Source organism: Cupressus sempervirens, chromosome 10, assembly GCF_028749045.1.
Source record: "Cupressus sempervirens isolate cs-2001-9-10 chromosome 10, ASM2874904v1, whole genome shotgun sequence".
Classification (NCBI taxonomy): Eukaryota; Viridiplantae; Streptophyta; class Pinopsida; order Cupressales; family Cupressaceae; genus Cupressus; species Cupressus sempervirens.
The window spans coordinates 198,219,020-198,240,548 of record NC_143127.1 but is presented as its reverse complement, the minus strand read 5'-3'; positions in this window follow the sequence as shown (position 1 = coordinate 198,240,548).

Sequence of the window (21,529 nt, the reverse complement as noted above, 5' to 3'; positions counted from 1 at the left end):
AATGCATATGAAGTTGAGTTACTTGATGACATGGATATATCTCCTATATTCAATGTTTTTGATTTATACAAGTATCACGAGTCAGATGATGAAGTCACTATACCTGATGATTATCCTAAGAAGTAGATTGAAGAAGTTGAATAGATTTTGGATCAGAGAGTTGGAAAAAGTACAAGAGGAAAAGATTACTACAAGTATTTGGTGAAATGGAAGAATATACCAATTGAAGATGCTACATGGATTTCTTAATCTAAGTTGGATTTAGCATAGGTTGTGACACTTGCATGGTTCAAGATAATAATTTTTCCAACATTGGTTGTCTGATGTACGAGAATCATGGGTTTCCTTGCACTTTTGTTCTTTCTACCTATTGATGCCGAGTGATCCTTTGGGTACAAAGTTTCTATTGGTGCTGAGTGATCCTTTGGGTGTCAAGTTCCTATTGGTGCTAAGTAATCCTTTAGGTATCAATCTCATGTAGATATTGAGTACCAATTTCTATGAAGTCTTCATTTTCCAAGTTATTTGTGTCTAGTTCCAATTTGGGCCGATTTTGCTTGCATTTAATTTTTGTATAGGTAGTTAATATCTATTTTGGGTCAACTTGTGGCTTTCCTTATTCTAGAATCTTCTGTAAGCCATTTTGGCTAGTATTTAAAGAGTTCTAGGTTTTAGTTTAGGGGGAGTAGGAGAAGTGTGGAGTAGAACTAAAAGTATAAATTTTCTATGGGATCTTCGAATGTGAATATATTTATAATTGGTCATAACCTAGAATGCCTTACAACTAGGCATGTATGAAGATATTTTGATGAATTAATAAAAGTATTTCACTCTTCTTCCTCCTTTGGTTGCTATTCCTTGTGTTTGCTTTTGTTCTTTTAACTCTTGTAGGGTGGTTTGGATAGCTAGGTGAGCTTTTGGCCCTAGTTATTCACTCTTGCCTGCATCACAAAACCAATTGTTATCATACATCCATGAAACCTTTCATACCATGCTCTAGGAGCTTTCTTTAGTCTATTTAAAGCTTTATATACCATGTCTCTTTTGGTTGGATCAATGAAACCTTTAGGTTGTTCAATGTAGACTTCTTCTTCTAGGACTACATTGAAGAAATCTGATTTAACATCCATCCGATATACTTTGAATCTCTTTGTGCTACATATGCTAGGTATTTTTTGACTCCTTCAAGTCTTGCAATAGGGGAGAATAGTCAATACCTTCTTCTTGAGCATATCCTTTCCATACTATCCTTGCCTTGATCCTTGTTACTTCTCCTTTCCCATTCAACTTATTTCTGAATATCCATTTTATACAAATCACATTCTTATCCTTAGGCCTAGGTACAAGAGAAAATGTTTTATTATTTTCTATTTCTTCAATTTCATCATTCATTACCTCTATCCAGCCTTCCTTTGCTAATGCATCTTTTATAGATCTAGGTTCAAATTCACTAAGAAAACATGTACCATTTAATTTGTTCCTTATCATTATATCATATGTCTCATATGTCTCTCCAATTATTTGTTTAGGTGCATGATGTCTTTTGAAAAAAATTGCAAGTCTTGGAAAATTTCTTTCTTGATTCTGAACTTGGTTCACTTGGTTCTACATGTTCTTCTATCTTTTTCTCATGTTCCTCTTGTTGATTTGGTTTTAACTCGGGTTCCTCTAACTATGACTTGGGTTTCTTTGGCTAGTCTGGTTGTAACTTGAGTTCCTCTAACCATGACTTAGGTTGCACTGCCTATAACTGCAAATCTAGTACCTTTGCCAATGATTTATTGGGTTCACTTTGTTTTTGATTGACTTCAACTATTTTTGGTAAAGTCTCAGGTTCCTCCTCATAGTAAAATTTATGTAGTCTTCAGGCTCCTTTGTACTTTGTTCTTCACTTCTTTTTGTAAACTCATCAATCTTCACATGTGCACTTTCTATGACTTCGTGAGTAGCAAGATTCAAACATTTGTATCCCCTACTTTTATTGGAGTAACCTAGGAATATACCTTCATCACTTTTTGCATCAAGCTTTCCTTTCCTTACATCTTTCAAGATATAAAATTTTCTTCCAAATACTGTGAGATAATAAACATTAGACTTGTACCCATACCATAATTCATAAGGTGTTTTGTTTGTATCTTTCTTTAGTTGAACTTGGTTAAGTGTATGAACAATTGTGATGATTTCTTCTCTCCAATATTTTGGTGCAACATTTTTCTTAGTCATTAGTGTTTTTGCACACTCCATGATGGATCTATTTCTTCTTTCTACTATACCATTTTTCTTTGGAGTTCTAGGTGTTGATGCATATTGTTTGATTTTCCTTTCATTGCAGAACACATTGAATTCATTTGAGATGAATTCACCTCCTCTATTTGATCTCAGACATTTTATATTCTTCCTTGTTTCTTCCTCAACTCTAGCTAAATACCATTTGAATTTTTGAAAAGCATCATACTTATATTTTAAAAACATTATAGTCATCATTCTAGAATAACCATCAACAAATAAAATGAAGTATATCTCTCCACAATATCTTTCTATATCTATTGGTCCAAAAAGATCTATATGAACCACTTCCAAAACTTCTTTAGAATTACAGGACTTACTTTTGAAACTTCTTTTATAAATCTTTCCAATTTGACATTGTTTGCACATGCCCATCTTAGGTTTCTTCAGATAAGGTATGCCTCTTACTCATTTGTTCTTACTTATGTTAACCAAGTTATCAAAATTAACATGACACATCCTTTTATGCCATAGCCAACTTTCTTCTATTTGAGCTAAAAATATGTACTTTCAATGATATCTAGGTAAAATAAGTTGCCTTTTGTCTAATTTCCAATCCTGACTAGGTTTCCTTTTCCATCCAATGGTTTATCTTTGTCATTCATGAATTATACCTTGTATCCTCTATTGTTTAGTTGAGCTACATTGGGTAGATTATTTATTAATCCTTTAACCCAGTAGGCATTTTCACATTTGATTCCTTTAATTGATGTTATGATTCATTTTCCTTTTACATAACATAGTTCATTATTTCCAAATCTAACACTTCCACCATCATAGTGTTCTAAATGTTCAAGATTTTTTTTTCACCATTCATGTGATAAGAACAACCACTATCTATTATCCATGTGCTAACATGAGAGATAAGTGTCATCTTTTCATTCTCTTCATTATCATATTTATCCTTAACAACAATGTAAACTACTTCTTCATTATCATCACTATTAGAATCTTTAGAAATGTAATAATATTTCTTACCTTTGTCTTTGTAGTCATCGTAGCTCTTGAAGTCTTTCATGTCTTTGAACTTGTTATTTCTTTTTTGATCTTTATATTCTTTTTTTGGACATCTTGCAACAATGTGCCCAACTTCTTCACATGAGAAACAAATCAATGGAATTTTGCCTCTAAATTTTCCTTTCCCTTTTGAGACTCATTTTGTAAGTAGGTTTTCAATGACTTCAAAGTCTTCATCTAAATCATCTTATTCTTCACTATCAACCTATTTTCCTTTTGAGTTTCCTCTTTTTTCTACCAAGGGTTAGTTTGGCTTTGAATGTAGATTCAAGGTTGGTAGAAGTAGGAGTATAGTTATCAAATTTGTCCAACTCAAAAGTAGCTAATCTCCCCTCATGTGCATCAAAGGTTATTTTATTTTTAGGATTGTATCTCATCTCTTGAATTGCTGAAACTCTAAATGCATAAATAGGAAGAAGAGCTCTTAGTACCTTAATGACCATTTTCTCATCATTTATGTCTCCTCCTATAGCTTTGATTGTACTCACACTCTCTTTGATTCTTTCATTGTATTGAACAATGTTCTCACCTTGTTTCATTTTCATTCAATCAAAATTGCCTCTTAAACTTTTTGCCTTGGATCTTTGCACATTTTTATCACCTCTATATACTCTCTACATTTTTTTCCAAATTTAAAATTAGTAGGGCAATATTTAACCCCATCAAATTAGAATAGTTGAGAGAAGAAGCTATATCAATCAACATTATATTGTGATCCTTTCCTTCTTTCATCTGCTCCACAATTAGGTGGTGGCACATATTTTTTTTCTAAGTAGAACTTAGAATATACCAATATCTCTAATTCTTGATAGGTATAGCTTAATCAACTCCTACCATGCTGAAAATTTATCTCTATTAAGCATAGGAATCTTCCTTTTGTACGGCATCCTAATCTTTAGCTTAGGTCTTTGAAACCTTTCCTGCAAGCACCAAATGATTTGATACCAATTGTTGGAAATGTGGACTATAATTTAGAGGGGAGAGGTGAATCAATTACAAAAAAAAGATTCCCTATCCCTAGATGTCAATTCAAACTTTCATTGATCATGCAATACTATCTAACTTAGTTAATACTAGAATATTATTATTACTTAGTTATAAAAGAAATCTTATGATTATTAATCTATTTTAGCCTTTAGTAACGTAGTCTTAGAAACATAATGCATAAGAAAATAACATGAACATAGATGATACCAAGATTTAATGTGGAAACCCAATTTGGGAAAATCACCATGCAACTAGTTACAATATTTTTCACTCTTCTAAAGTGAGCCATGTTAAGAGCCAACCCTATTAAAGATTATAATACATACCATTAAGTATGACCTTGTTAGAGGATTTAGATCACCTTATTAGGAGTGGCATGGTTAGAGGTCTTAAAACACTTTAATCTTGAAATGTCACCTTGTTAGAGGGTTTACAATATGAATGTTAAGTCAATTGAGTTAAGATTTAAGATTTCTTCTCTGCTACACTAGTTAGAAGGTAACACCAATTTGACATGATGTATGAAGCAACTATCTTTTCATATTTGGATATTTGTTTTGGCTTGACCTCTGGATTCTTGTTGATCAAATGTTCTTTGTAGTTTATCTTCCACACTTTCTTGCTTTACCTTTTTCTTCACTCACATATCCATCTTATTTGATATTCCACTTGTACATTCTATCCTCACAACTTGACCTTCTTATATATCATAAGTTAGGACAAGTCAGCTTGAATACCCTTCCAAATAATCAATAAACATCCAAATAGTTGGCCTCAATCAATTAAATATTAGACAGTTGCATTTTTCTATCACTTGGTCAATTGCATCCATTAGATCATCTAATACCTTAACTTAGGAGGTCACTATCCTAGGTCAAAATAACTTTGCAAAAATGTAAACATCAAATACTAAAAACTCATTCATATAATTTGACACAAGGATTTTATGTGGAAACCCAATTTGGGAAAAATCACCAATAACATGCTACCCAATTTCACTCTTTTGAAGTGATGCCCTATTAAAGGCCAACCCTATTAAAGGTTACTATAAACACTATTAAATGTGACCTAGTTAAAGGATTTTAATCATCCTATTAGAAGTGAGCCTTGTTAAAGGACTTTAGAACATTTCATTAGAATGTCACTAGATTAAAGGATTTGAAAATGACTGTTAGGTCAACCTTAATCCAAAGGATTTATCTAGACTAATACATTTGTTAGAAAGCAACAACAGGAATTGATCTGATAATAAAATATAAATCACTTGTAGATTATAGATCTCTAGTTTAGTTCTATATTCTTCTTGGTATTCATACTCTTCATCTCTAATAGATTGTTCACCCTTCAAGCATTTAACCTCTTAATCCTTCTTCCTTTGTATGCCAATTATAGTCTCTTCTATTTGGCCACTGTGTTGCCTCCTGATTTAACAAAATTTGAACAACCAAGTATGCAAGGCAAGAATGCATCTATGGGTAGCTATCTCCAATAATGGACACAATTTACCAAGAACTTGGGCCAACTATAAGGCTACACTCCTTCTACACTTCAGGCTCTGCAAAACCTAGGTAGGTGAACCTTTTAAGATCCAATTATGTGACTAGTGCAATGAGCATAATTAGAATCCAAAATAGAAAATGGAAACCCATAAATATTCTATACTTAACTAGGAATCACAAGCATGAAATAGCTAAGAACATAACTCATGAAACTGGCAAGCTAAGTGCGGGTTAAACTTTGAATAACTTTCAACATAAAAGGGAAAATGATTTAATATGTTGATATCAGCAAGATCCAAGTATGAGCAATAGAACTTAATGATCCTATCTCTGACTAGTGACTTATCTATTGGGCAATTAAATGAATTATAACTATACATCTCCTGGAAACCTTTGATACAATTCCTATATCAAGATCCTTGATCTATCTTTCACCTTGTGAACATATATCTGCATCAAAATGAATCTCATACTTAGACAATCCTTTCATGAAATATGTAAACCCTATGAAAAATATCAAGCAATTACATGGCTCTTTGTTCCATCAGCAAGATATTTCAATCACATACATTTCTAAATGAAATGCAACCTAATCTATGCTCTTTGATCATAAACTAGAAAATATTACAGATCCATAAATAGGAGACAAGATTCAAACTAAATTTGGAAACCTTTGTTGCTCTTTATTTTATTTCCTTGAAACCAAATGCATGAAAGATATACATAAATGACTCACTAATCACCTAATAGACAAGAACTATTTGCATAAAACTTAAATTTTTGTTCAATACAAGAGAGAATGTTGGGTGTGTGGCTAAGGTTGCTAGTTATTTTGAGAAGGATATTTCATAAGAATGAGGTCTTAATGAACAGTGATGTCTGAATCATAAAGTGATAGGATGGATCTAATATCTTGGTGTATGAAATATGTCTGAGATATCACAGATGTATGTATTCAATTCATGGAATTTCCCAATGGATTAGGCACTGATCATTTGTAGGATCAATTCATTCTTATTGCTACATATTTGAGGATTTGTTGAAAATCAACATCAATAATTAATTGTATTTCCTTTTCATGTTGAAGAACCTAAATGTGATGCCCTCACTTAGCTTGTAAATATCATAGAGTTGCAATTTGCTACTATAGATCTATGTTATTACATGAGTTAATAGGAGAAATAAGGGTTTTATCTACTTTATATTAGATTTAGTGTATGCTTTGATAACTGGTACCATATAAAGAATCCATAGGTCCACCTGCCTAAGTTTTGTAGAGCTTGAAGAAGAAGAAGGGTCTAGCCTTATAGTTGGCTTGGTTTTTGAATGGGCATGTTGAAAATGGGAGTGAGCTGCCCCTAGATGTGTTTTGTTCTCATCAGGGTAATTGGAAACCGGTAACATTTTCAAACACCAAAAAAATGGTGACTCTGTTGGTTTCCCCAATGTCCTTATTCATTGACATTAGTAGTTTGGTTGAATAATTTGTAATATCAAAGTCATTTTCCATTTTGATAAGTTGTTGTCAGAATTCAGAGTTAATGTCATGTTCTTTCACTTATCCAAGAGTGTGAAATTCCCACATTGCTGTTTAAAGTTTGCAAATACTTGTTGTAAATTTTGGACCAACTTGTTATATTTTTCAAGTTGGTAAATCTTTTCTCAATAAGTGAGTGGTGACTCAAAGTCAAATCTTTGCACTAGTGCTTCAAAATGTGAAGGTATTATGAAGGCAACAATAGTGGTAAATCAGATTTGAAGAATTTGTTTCAAGTTCTTGACAGTGGGTGAAAGAATTAGATGAGATGCAGTGCAAGTGTTACTAAATCCAGATGAGATCTACATCTACTATTATGTGCAGCATTGAAGTACTTGAAGGCATCCATATTAAAAGGTATTCTCCACTTTCATGTGTTCTCATTTACATGAAAGTAATATTTACAAAAGTTTCTCCATCAAATAGTTTATAGCATTAAATAGGAGAATTGGTTTAGTTCAATTCAACATGCTTTATAAGAGGTAGATTCAGCCAAAGTGTTTTGTATTTTGAAGTATGTTTGAAGTTGAAATTGGTAGAATATTTTTAGATCTGCTGCAAGTTATAAATACTGATAGAGTTTTATGATGAATGAGTCTTAAGTTTGAAGAATGTCGAGTTTCATTTCATCTATTATGCAGCCTATTAGTGAAAGTTTTAGATCTATTTCTACCAAGTGGTATATGCCATTAAATTTTAATGGTATTCATGGTTTCCCAAATACTATGCCTTATAACCTCAAAAAGTATTTGCCTAAGTTTGGTGGGAACCATGAAAAGTCAGCTAACCATCATATTTAGTTATTCAATGACTTGGTTGGTGATTTTGAAATTTCTCATGAAGATGTTCAGATGAAGTTGTTTGTTTAGACTTTAGAAGATGATGCTAGGGATTGGTTTTCATTTCTGTCAACATGCTTAATTTCATCTTGGGATGAATTACTTTTAGCCTTCATGAAGAAATTTGGGGAAAGAGTAAGCATCTTTGATTATTTTGATAGGTTCTTGAAAATCTAGATTGGGAATGGTGAGTTAGTTCTTGAATTTAATATCAGATTTGCAAAGGTTTTTAATGAAATTCCTAAAAGTTATAAGCCAGATGATCAAGTGTGTTTAGTGGTTTATCTTGGTGCATTTGATAAGAAGATGAGCTATCTGTTGAGGGATAAAGAACCTAAGACTTTGCATTTAGGCATTCATGACAGTGATAGAGATTGATAATAACATAAAATATGGCTTAATCCGGAGTCACTTCTCTAGAAATGTTTTCCGGCAAGATGAGGTGCAAAGAACAAATCAATGTCATATAGAATGTTCAAATTCAAATAAAAAAAAAGTAACCCTACTATTGCAAAAAATATTGTTGAATTTTTAGAATTAAAAGTAGGTGTAGGTGAGGTTTCTTTGTTGCAAAGAAGAAATGATTCCATTCTTGCTAAATTGAATGCACATGTTTATGGTATTACAACAGCAAATGATAGAGTTGATTAACTTGATGAGTTATGCATGCAAGATATAAATCCAGTCATTCATTCTTCCATTGATGATTTTTATTATGTTGAAAATATAACGAATCAGGAAGAGAAAAGGTATTTATCTTAGTATGAGGATGAAGAAGATGGAAGTGATGTATCAAGTGATAAAGGTGAAATTGCTGGTCTAACATATTTTGAAGAAGCTTCATGTGAAGACAATGGTGAGACTTTTTGCTCAAGTCAAGAAGAGTATCATGATAGCATATGTTTTTCTTCATGTGAATCAGATGCAAATTGGGAAGAAGAAAGAAATGATAGAAGTGAGTATTCTTATGTCAATAAAGGTATGAGTTCTAATTCTAAATCTGAAAGTGAAGTTTCATTTTAGAGTTATACAAGTCAGCTAAATGTTGAAAGCTGTGAAGATTTGTCTTCACAATATGAAGATAAAGAGGTTGTTTATAAGAGTGGATTACCTAATTGTGTAGATGAATGTCTTGAAGATGCAAGTAATAGTAATCAACAATATGCAAGTGATTCTAAAATTAATGCATTAGGCCCTATTGGTAATATAAATAATGATAGGTTTGCAAGACATTTGAGTCACCTACATGAAGACAATGAAAGTAACTTTGATTTATATTCTACATGCTTCATTGATGGAGTTAATAGTGTGTCCTCAGGTAATGATTTTGATTTTTCTTCACATGCTAAAAGTCTCCATGAAGATGAAATGGGTAGTGAATTTAAGGTGTATATTAACACTTTATATGATGAAGACTTTGATGATGATCAACCCATTTTTTGTCAAAATGTTCAAAGAGGGTCATTGCATGGAGTTATCAATCCTTTGTTTGAAGAACACATGGATGGTTTAGATTTAGTGGAGAATGAGTTTAATGATGATATTTTATCCTATTGCTATGAGAAATCAGATTGTTCTTCTTTCAAATATAACAGTGAGTATGATCATGATGTTGCATCTGATTATGATAACAAGGTGTTTGATGAGACGGTTATTGAAAATCTGCCTGCACCTTGCAAGGATTTTTATGATGAATGTTTTAATATGACTAATCCATTTTCTAATTGTGAAGAATCATTGAAGGACTCTAAATTAGTTTCAGATTTTGACATTGATGACATGTGTGAATACTAGTCAGATTGTTCCTCAAAATACCATCCGGATATACATAAGGATACACAATTTCAAGGTATGTGTAATTCATTTCCCCAAGTTGAGTATGAAGCCTTTATATTCAAAGTTGATAGCATGCATGAATCATTAAATGAAGAGGATTTTTAGTTTCAGTCTAATATGTTTGCGCATGCTTATCAGTACTCTCATAATGAGTAAGTGGTTGAAAATGAAGTAAGTTTTTACATGCATTATGGAAGTAAGGATGTAGGTTCAGTTTTGCTAAGTGGTGAGATTCAAGATGTGTATCTAATTGGTGAAATTGATATGAGTGATATTTTCAGTTTACCTCATGCAAGTTCAGATGAGAATTAGGTATATGACAGAGGTAAACAATTTTGTTGAAGTTCGGTGGCTCGGGGCCATTGTTTGTACATAGTAGTGGTAGTTGTTGTTTTATTTCAATAAGGCTATTTGAGAGAAGTTTTTGAAGTTCAGGTGTGTGGTCTACTTCTCCCAAAGATTTGAATCCTTGCCATGCTCACAAGGAGCATGCATCCCCAGAAGAGTTACCATTTTGTTGGCTCCTGATTTAATAGAATTTGAACAACCAAGTATGCAAAGCAAGAATGTGTCTATGGTTAGCTATCTCCAATAATGGACACAATTTACCAAGAACTTGGGCCAACTATAAGGCTACACTCCTTCTACACGTCAGGCTCTACAAAACCTAGGTAGGTGAACCTTTTAGGATCCAATTATGTGACTAGTGCAATGAACATAATCAGAATCTAGAATAGCAGATGGAAACCCCTAAATCTTCTATACTTAACTAGGAATCACAAGGATGAAATAACTAAGAACATAACTCATGAAATTGACAAGCTAAGTGTGGGTTAAACTTTGAATAACTTTCAACATAAAAGGGAAAATGATTTAATATGTTGATATCACCAAGATCCAGGTATGAGCAATAGAACTTAATGATCTGATCTCTGACCAGTTCCTTATCTATTGGACAATTAAATAAATTACAACTATACATCTCCTGGAAACCTTTGATATAACTCCTATATCGAGATCCTTAATCTATCCTTCACCTTGTGAACATATATCTACATCAAAATGAATCTCATACTTAGACAATCCTTTCATGAAATATGTAAACCCTATGACAAATATCAAGCAATTACATGGCTCTTTGTTCCATCAACAAGATATTTCAATCACATACAATTTCTAAATGAAATGCAACCTAATCTATGCTCTTTGATCATAAACTAGAAAAGATTATAGATCCATAAACAAGACACAAGATTCAAACTAAGTTTGAAAACCTTTGCTGATCTTTATTTGCTTTCCTTGAAACCAAATACATGAAAGATATACAGAAATGACTCACTAATCACATAATAGACAAGAACTATCTACATAAAACTTAAATTTTTGTTCAATACTAGAGAAAATGCTTGATGAGTTTGACAAGGTTGCTAGTTATTTTGAGAAGGATATTTCATAAGAATGAGGTATTAATGAACATCGATGTCTGAATCACAAAGTGATAGGATAGATATGATATCTTGGTGTATGAAATATATCCTGAATATCATAGATGTATGTATTCAATTCATGGAATTGCCCAATGGATTAGGCACTGATCATTTGTAGGATCAATTCATTCCTATTGTTGCATATTTGAGGATTTGTTGAAAATCAACATCAATAATCAATTGTATTTCCTTTTCATGTTGAAGAACCTAAATGTGATGCCCTTACTTAGCTTATGAATATCATAGAGTTGCAATTTGCTAATGTAGATCTATGTTATTACATGAGTTAATAGGAGAAATAAGGGTTTTATCTGCTTTATATTAGATTCAGTGTATGCTTTGATAATCGGTACCATATAAAGAATCTATAGGTCCACCCACCTAGGTTTTGTAGAACTTGAAGAAGAAGAAGGGTCTAGCCTTATAGTTGGCTTGGTGTCTGAATAGGCATGTTGAAAATGGGAGTTAGCTACCCCTATATGTGTTTTGTTCTCATCAGGGTAATTGGAAACCTATAATGTTTTCAAACACCAACACACCGTATGAAGCAACACCTTAAAACTCTCATCTTCCTTAGGTTCTTGCACATGAAAACCTTTTCTTCTAGTCTAATATCTCTATAAATAGAGAATTGAGATCTTTTTTTGTTTAACCACAATCACCCATTTTAGGGTTAGGTAAAATTCAATGAATCTACTCACTTTTTCGTTTTAGTCCCTTTAGAAACTTCTTCTACAATATTCCTTGAATTCACTTCAAAATGTTTTATCTTGAATTCTATGCCACCAGATCATCATACTTATCTTCCAAACATTTCACATAATTCAAGAAATCAAATTAGTCAGCTTAGATTTGTCAAATCTTTGATTTCACACTTTTTGCTGTCGCTCAACATCTACATTGTTCACTTGAAAATAATAATCTTTTGATGCTCAACCAACACTGGATTTCTCAGCATCCACTACATCTTCTCAAGTTGGTCACTACTATTATTTCCCTAATGCTCAACACTTACTAAATTTTATGACACTTGACATATATTAACTTTTTGCCTAGTCTAAACCAGAATTTTCCCAGCTTACATTATTTGCTTGGCCAGGCTTGGATGAGTCTTTTTATGAAAACACTTCTTGGCTTAGCTAAAGTAACCATTTACTTTAGCCTTAAGTAGATCAATAATACATAATATCATCAATTTCTTACTTGGTCTTAGTGTTCCTTTTATACACTAAATAACTCAACTTTTCTAGGTTCTCTTGTTATCTTTTCTTTTCAAATCCTCTTCATCAATCAAACAAATAATAGTATTAAGACAAAAAATCAATTGTCTCGCCAACAAGTAGCAAATTTGACATCATTGACAAAATAATGATTGTTCCATGATAGGTTCTATACTTCAAACAATTTCTTTTCAACATAATGTTGGTTTGATTATTTTATGTGACTTGATTAAGTGTTGGAGTTTTATATAAGAAATATATTTTAGTTGATGAATGAAGAACTATAGTATTAACCAATCTACTATAGTTGTCACCAAGCACCTAAAGAAGAAATGAAGGAAGTTTAGTGTCAACTAAGAAATTTTAGTATTAAACAAGTCTAGTGTTTATTGAGAAAGATGCAATGTTAACCGAGTATGAAATTGAAAAAAATTTAAAGGAAAGATTTAATCTAAGGCCAACATTTGATAAAAATAAAGATTGTTTGAGAAGTTTTGAAGATAAGGAAGAATTTTTTTATAAGATCAATGAATGGAGAAATTCAAAGAAGATCTAATGAAGGTTGTTTGATTATTTAAATTGAAGTACCAATCTCAAGGTAAAGGCATGATAAATGAGTGCCTAGATTCAATGAATTTAAACTAGATAAAGATCTAATGATTATGATTAAGTCGAAAAACTTGGAAGGTTATAGAGGAAGAATTAAAAAAATTCTATTTAAGGGTTGAACAAGATGTTCATTGTTGTTGATTAATCTAATCAAGTTGATGAAGAAAGGATAGTTAGAAGGTGAACTGAGCAGAGTTGCATTGTAAAGATCAAGCAAGGAAAGTGATAAGTGGATATGTGAAGTGTGTGAATCAACCACTAAGAGATTAGAGGACAAGGATTGAGAAAAATAGAGATTTGAAAAATCAAGGTAGTGCTAAACATAACAAATCATTTCACTGATACTCTCTAATCATTGTAGCAAAAAAATATCTTAACTAAATGGACTTAACAATCTTTTGAAAATATATATGGTAACATTCAATAGTAATTCTTTGTAATTCCTTTATATTAGTTCATTCTTTAGAAGTATCAAAGAATGAATAAGGTAGAGATGATCTTTGGTGAAAACCCTCTAACAAGGTCACATTAATAATGTGTATCAAAACTTTAGCAAGGTTGGCTCCTAATGGAGCTCATTCTAGATGAGTGAAAATTTTGGGTTTTCAATTTCAAGATGATTTCTCTCTTTACATGGTCTCCACATTAAATAATTATGTCAAATTGTGTGGATGCTTATTTTTTTGCAAGTTTACTTCATGTTTATTATTTATTATTGTGACTCAGTATAAGCTAAACATTTACTCTAAAACTCTAAATATGAAGTTACTAGTTTGATAAAAGTTTATATCAGTTTATATTGTGATGTTAGATCTGGCTACCATGTAATGCCACATTAGGGAACCTAATAGGACTAAGCCTAAATTAACCAAGTGGTGCAAGTTTTTCTTTTTAAAACAAAATAACACAATTTCTAGTAGATTCCCTAACAATTTAACCATTAGATTAATTTCCTTGGAGTAACATAGCCTAATTTAAAGATGCACTCATATCCATGCATTAATAATAACATGATTCACATATTAAACAAGGAACATAAATGCAAAGTAAAACATGACTCTTATTGAATGATTGAAACATGACATTATACAAAAATTTCAATAGAGTTTCCACAAAGAATTTATCAAGATTACATTTTCAAGAGAAAGATAACAACCCTATCCTTTTGCATATTACAAATCTCAATGTACATTCCTTGTTCCTATCTACACATCCCCTTTACATTTTTTTCAAATACATCAATGATTTCCCCTTTACAAAAATTACATCAAGTGAAATATAATCAAGAACATCTTCATAATATCATAAGAATTATCCAATAATATTCAAGAACTCCATTACTAAGCCACAAACAAGCCTCAAGTTTTTCCACTGAACCATGTGGACCCTACAGAACCACCCCTCGAGCTAGGAGACAAAACCATGATCAAAAGAGTACTAAGTTGGATTAGAGCTTAATCACAAAAGAGGACAACAATAACGCACAAGGTAAAATCCACAAGTCACCAAGGACCACCAAAGTAAGAGTGGATGTCTATAACCACATCTTGGTGAGTGTCATCATACCTTCCTGTAGTGTTGAGATCAACCACTTGGGCTTAAGGTTGTCCTATCACAAAGAACATCTTTTCCCTAAGTACTCCAAAAAAGATAGATATGACCAAGTAATGTTGGGATCAACCATATTAGTTAGGGACATATAGTTTCATGCTAGATGTCCCTTCCCAAAGTACTCCAACAACACTCCACAATTATCTTATTTAGTGTATGTGAAATCCAACCTCGACCCAATTCATATTATTATTATGTTTTCACTTATTAACCAACTCACAATTGGAGTCATCTTGTGCAAGGCCTTGACCTCCAAGTATAGGATCCCTCATAGCCACATTTGGGCCCCAACATCTATGGTGAGCCACTCACCTAGGGATTCTACCCTACTCAAGCAAAAAATCTCAAACATGTCTTGAGAACCAAAGGATGGGTTTACATCCTCAACTAGTAATGTGCCTCCAAGAAGTTATAGAGTAACATAGGGAAAAATAGAAGTTTAAATGACCAATCACTAAAAAACAAAATTTGAAAAGAAAACCATTAAACTATGCATATGATCATTATTCTTGCACATATAAGCAATATTGTTGCTCTTTTGCAAGAATATATTCAATTGTGGAGTGCATTTTCTCCTTCTAACTGCACAAATACCAATTTAGCACTTTTAGCTTATAAAATGACACATTTAACTAATAGAGAAACACTTTCATTTTGGTAGTGCATATGTTAATTATATCAGTGCATTCATTTAGCAGAGTGACACATACACTATTTCAACACATAGGTTAAGTATTCTAGTGCATACTCTTAGTAAAAGGGAACATTTGATTAATGCAGATTAGTAGAGGGCTGAAAGCATGGTGCACATAGAGTTGTGCATTGGCTTAGTGTTACCATTTTTTGCCTCCCGCCAAAATTTGAACTTTAAATGCTTGCCCCATTGAACAACTATTTCCCATCTTTTAAATTATTTTAATGCCCTAGAAATATGAAAATTAAAAAGCATTTAAAATTTATGGTATTTCCTATTTTGTTTCTATCGACCTACAACTTTCTATGCCATTAGATCTTTCCTAGATCTATGGTGGGCACTTTCCTGCATTATCAAAACAAGTGATCTTTAAACATTGTAGGGAGGCCCCTTAGTGACACGTGGATTGTGGGTCCATGTTCTTCTTGTGTGCCATAGGATACAAGGTGGCTAGTTGAGCTGGTGATTCTATTGGTGCCCGCTTTCTTGCATTCTAAGCTTCGTCAGACTTTTTGACAGTGCGAGCAAGTGCCCTGGTGATGCATGTCTAGATGATGTCATGGTAGATATTTTCAAAAGCTTAGAAGGTACATGTTATATAGCACCATAGATTCAAATCAGATCAATGGCTGGTGCATGCCCGCAAGATGAAGATGCAAGGATTTTAATCAATGTAGGTATGTGCCCTTGCAACACATGGCTGGTGTGACATCATGGGCCCACCCTTCTCAAAGAGGTATGCAATCTTGTAGAGCTTTGATCATCGTAGATTTGAATAAGATGAAGGGTTGGCACAAGCCCACAATATGAAGAAGCAAGGACTTTAAGTAATGCGGGCAAGCGCCTTGTTGCCACATATCTTTGTGGGGCTAGGCTAGTTTCATATGTTGTAAGGTGATGCCAGGGTGGTGCCAGTTGGTTGCCAAGTCAGATGACAAGTGTTTTGTGGGCCTAGGTTTTCATGGATAGGTGCAGTGAATGGAGAGTCTTTCTCAATAGTTGATCTTTTGCAGATCAACGATCAACACTTGCCCACAATACAGAAGTATGAGGAAGTTAAAACATTGCAGCAAACACCCTTACAACACATGTCCTTGTGGGCTCGGCCAAGGTATTAACATGAAGGTAGCATGGTTAAGGCTGGTAGTTGATGGTTACATTGTGGTTAGGGTTTGAGGAGGTAGTGCAGTTAATAAGAAGATGTGGTCAACCACGTGGAGACTTTGCAGAGTGGAAAAATAAAAGAAGATCATTGGTCCATGTGGCTCATCCTGGTGCTAGAGTTAGGTTGACTTGCTAATCTTACTGATTCACTAGCTAGAAATAGGGGATATCAAGGTTTGTTGTGTGATCTGATCCTTGTGATCAATGACAACCATTCTTGGATAAATGCTAAACTTAGTGAACACAGGAAAACACTCCACCATCTCTGATCTAATCCATCTACTTGGTCAAAAATATTTAATGGCACCATTTCTATCTTCTCAGGGCCCTATTCCAACAAGATCATATATCATTGCATCTAGATTTGTACTCAAATCAGACTTTCTTCAGATCTGCATGATTGTTCTTGGTAGGACTTAATGGTAGTAGTTGTAGAGTAATGTCAGCTGGAAAATATCTTAGTTATGCTTGAACTATAAAGGCAATTTATATAAATTTTGTAAGGGTCGACTCTTCTTTGAAATCTCTGATATTGCTCTGAATTTCATGTGTAAATTCCCTTTTCCTCTAAACTGTATGACATTCTACCTTATCTCCTTCAGCCATTGATGTAAAGTGCAAGAACTATTTGCCTCTCATTGGTGTATTGTAGAGATCTGCAATCTTGCATGACTGTATCTCTTTTGGCCTATGAATGGTATATCAGTGAATCCTCTCTTTCTTTGTCATTCCTTTGGGTTTTCTAATATACACATGATTGTTAGATTAAAACAAGTCTGAATGTGTATATCTTTTGGTGTCATGATGGTTCAATAGTGCATGTACAGGCAGAGATTGGTTTGAACATTCTATTTTGGTGCATCACCCCCTTAGATTAGAATAGGTAGATTTTATTTTCATGCATTCCTTCTCCCTTTTCCTCTCCAAGAGTAGTTAGGTGCACCCTAATAGTAAAGGAAGCTAGCCTTCTCCAGAGACTCAACCTCATAGTTCAAGTCCCATAGCTTGGAGGTTGTTTCCATGTTTCACAAGGTTGTCCTTAGGTACAAACTTTGGACAAGGGTGCAAACCTTTGTGACAAAACTTAGTATAACTATGCATATGTGTAGTATACTTGCACACTTATTCTAGAAAAAAAAGGATGCTATGAATTGAATTCCCATAATTTATAAGCACATGAGGGTTTTGTACCATCACCTAGGCTAAATCCTCCAAATGAGGACCTTGATTTGCTTCTAATTCAAGGGGATCCAATTCCTAGCAACTTATTTCAACTTTAACCCACAATGGTAATAGCATAAGGAAAGAAGAAATAAACACCACAAAATTTCCCATTACAATAGAGATTTAAACACAAGATCACAAATAGATTCTACATTCACACACAATGCATGTGCGCACACACATTAATGCCTAGTTTATTATACTTTAAACTTTACATTAATAAATTAAGCAGTATAGGAGACAATCAGAGCCTACTTTTTTCCTACAGTAGATTGGGGATGAGTTGTTGATGCAAATCTTCAAGTGTCACGATCTCCTAAGTCCTAATAGATCTGGTCCTTCCTACTTCCTTATGAATTTTTGAGCTCTTTTTGTTGTTGTAGGTCTAGATTTTCTTGACCAAAGTTTTGATTATAGTTTTGGCTAAATATTTGTGTCTCTTCTTTGTTGGGAATGCCCTATTTTATAGGCAGAAATAATGTTGTTGTGAAATGCCCTATTTAATAGGGAGAAATAATATAGTTGTGAATAGTTGCATTGATTGCAATGACCATTTGCTAAGGTTTGATTTATTAATTTCCTGTATTTGTTTATGTTTTCATGAAATTTGTTTAGTATATCCTAATTGGTTCCATTTACCAAGAGTTATTACGAGGTTAAATCCCAAAGCCATCATGTGGTGTATTGGTTGCATTCTTGTCATATTTCTTCAAGGGTCAAGGGTTTGAGTCTTATGAACTTTTTCCATACTTAGTCTACTTTAGATATTTGTTAAGTTTTGAGCTCAAGGACTTAATTCTACAACAAGACTCATGAAGAGTTGTGTAGGTGAGTTAGTTGGGATGAGTTTGTAAGAGTGGTAGGTTCAAGGTTTGATTCTCTTAACCTACTTTTTACCTCTTTTATGTATTTTTACTTTATTAATCAATTTTACCATTATTGATGCATAAGTATATACATATGTATATATACATGCATATATATATATGGATGTATATATGTGTGTGTGTGTGTATACATACATCCATATATATATATATACATGTATATATGTATGTATTTATATGTATGTGTATATATATTCAGGCATATATGTGTGCACCCATATATACTCAAATAGACATATATATATTAAACATAGGCTGAAATTTACAATGTAGATAAGGTAGGACATCATTAAATAAAAAATAAATATTAAGCCTCCAAGATCCCAATTTCTGTTTTGACTCTTCTGATAGGAATTCCAAGCTCAAGATGCCTATGTGGACCATGGTTTCAGCTCTAAATCAATAGATGTCAAAGAGGTTTTGTACTTATTCCTACACACACTTGCATCACCAACAAGTGTATATGCATATATACACATAATATCATGATATATGTTACAATAGTACAAGTATTTGATGGGCTAGTATGGTTAGAAAACCATAAAATCCATAATCCACATATATAAGCTTATAAAGTCTATCATAAGGAATGTATCCCATAACATATCTATAAGGTAACATCACATATCCTATCACCATTGTAATCAAATGTCTAATAGCAAGTTCGTAATCAAGTCTCTAGGGTATTAGTACATACCAACCTAATAATGTGAAAGATTGAAGTGTTTAAGTTGGTGAAAAGTGTTTTTGAGGTCTGTAGGATAACTGGTTATAACTGATTCACCCCCTCTTAGTTATCTAACACACCATAAGATCATTAAGAAGTGTTGAAGAATAAGATTGTTAAAGCATACAAAAAATCATTGACAATATTGTTAGAGCATAAAACAAAATATTATTTGAACATATTATCATTGATTATAATCATTCTTTTATATATATATATATATATAAAATAGAAGTGGGGGATAGAACACACGATATTACCACTAGAAGAACCCTCATTAGGGCCATGAGGTACATAATCAACTAGAAAAGTTTGGAAAATTAACATGTCCAAATTTTAGTTGATGGCATAAAAGAGTATAACATAAAAACCATTATTAAACTTTTTTTATAATAAAAAATTACATTAAAACTTACTATATAATTCACATCTCTATGCATCATTTCAATCACCCTCTAGTGTGATTGAGTAGTCTAAGGGTATATAGTTGCCAATCAATTCAATTCAAGTCCGATGTTATGGAGGACCTTTCAAACTGCAACCATAGGGTTAGGGGCTAATGTGAAATCAATAGTGAATGGGTCCTCCTCATAGGACTCCTCTTTAGGGTCTTCATGTTCTTTTCCCTTTCTTTGATCAACACTCATTTGTGACAACAATAATATTAGTAGTATTAAAATTACTACAAAACATCTAGTGAAGAAAAAAATACTATTTAACATTTTGCTTGTATCTAATTTGTACAATAACAATGAGGTTTACCTACTAGGAAGAAGAAGTGTGTGGAGCATCATCATCATAGTTTCTATTTCACTACTTCATATTATAGCCCTATGTTTCAACTAAGTTTCATTAAAACATGTTAAAACACATGTGTTGTTATTCTAACTTGTGTTGAATGATAAACAACTATAGAGTTTCAATTAAAAGAAGAGATAATTAGACTATACAATAAATATTTATAACTCATTTTTTTTCTTTTCAAATGATTTTATATCATTTACAATTTTATTTTACAATATAATACCAAAATAAAAGTCTATAACCAAATCCAAATATTAATGAAAAATAAGTGCTAATGACACTCAACTATCTTGAGTAGAACTAATTGTTTATAGCTAGGAAGAAAATGACATATATTAGTACACTACACAATAACTTTGTATGAACATGCATGCACATTTTTTGCATAAAGGAGGATTGCAGTGTACAAAGATCAAATATAAAAATGTTAGAAAAAAACTTAATAATTTAATGGTGTATAAGAGTCATTGATTGAAGGTTAGTTTAAATGATGCATAGTACATACCACCTCCATGATAGTAGTTTTGATTTTATTTATGTGATTCAAATTGTAATCAATAAACATCTCTTCCCCAAAATGTTTTGATTTTATGACACATACAAATATGTGATTTCCCTTGCATGGCTCAAATATGCAATTGGGTTGCTTAATAGTTGATGCATGTCACATACTATTTATAAAACCTACAATATTTCCTACTTTTGGTATTCCATTAATGTATATAGCTACTCTTTTACTCCATTCACTGTCTTTCTATCGTATATAATTTTCTGAGAGTGCATACCTACACATACTTTTTTTATATCAAAAAATTCATATCCAACTATTTTAATCATAACAAGGCCCAACATACTCTATCAATTCTACAACTTTTTTGTAAGAGACCTTTATGCCATCCATGGAAAATAGGCCCAAACCATGTAATGACAATGGTGCTATGTGATATATTCTCTCTCTAACACAAAAATCACTATTTATTAGAGGAAATTCCTTGGGGACCCATTGGCTTTGTAGATATTGGTACCTAAAGGGCTCCTCTAAGTCACCTTTTCTCTCATCGTCATGAGAACATGTGCCCCCTTGAGAAAGGAAATATTTCA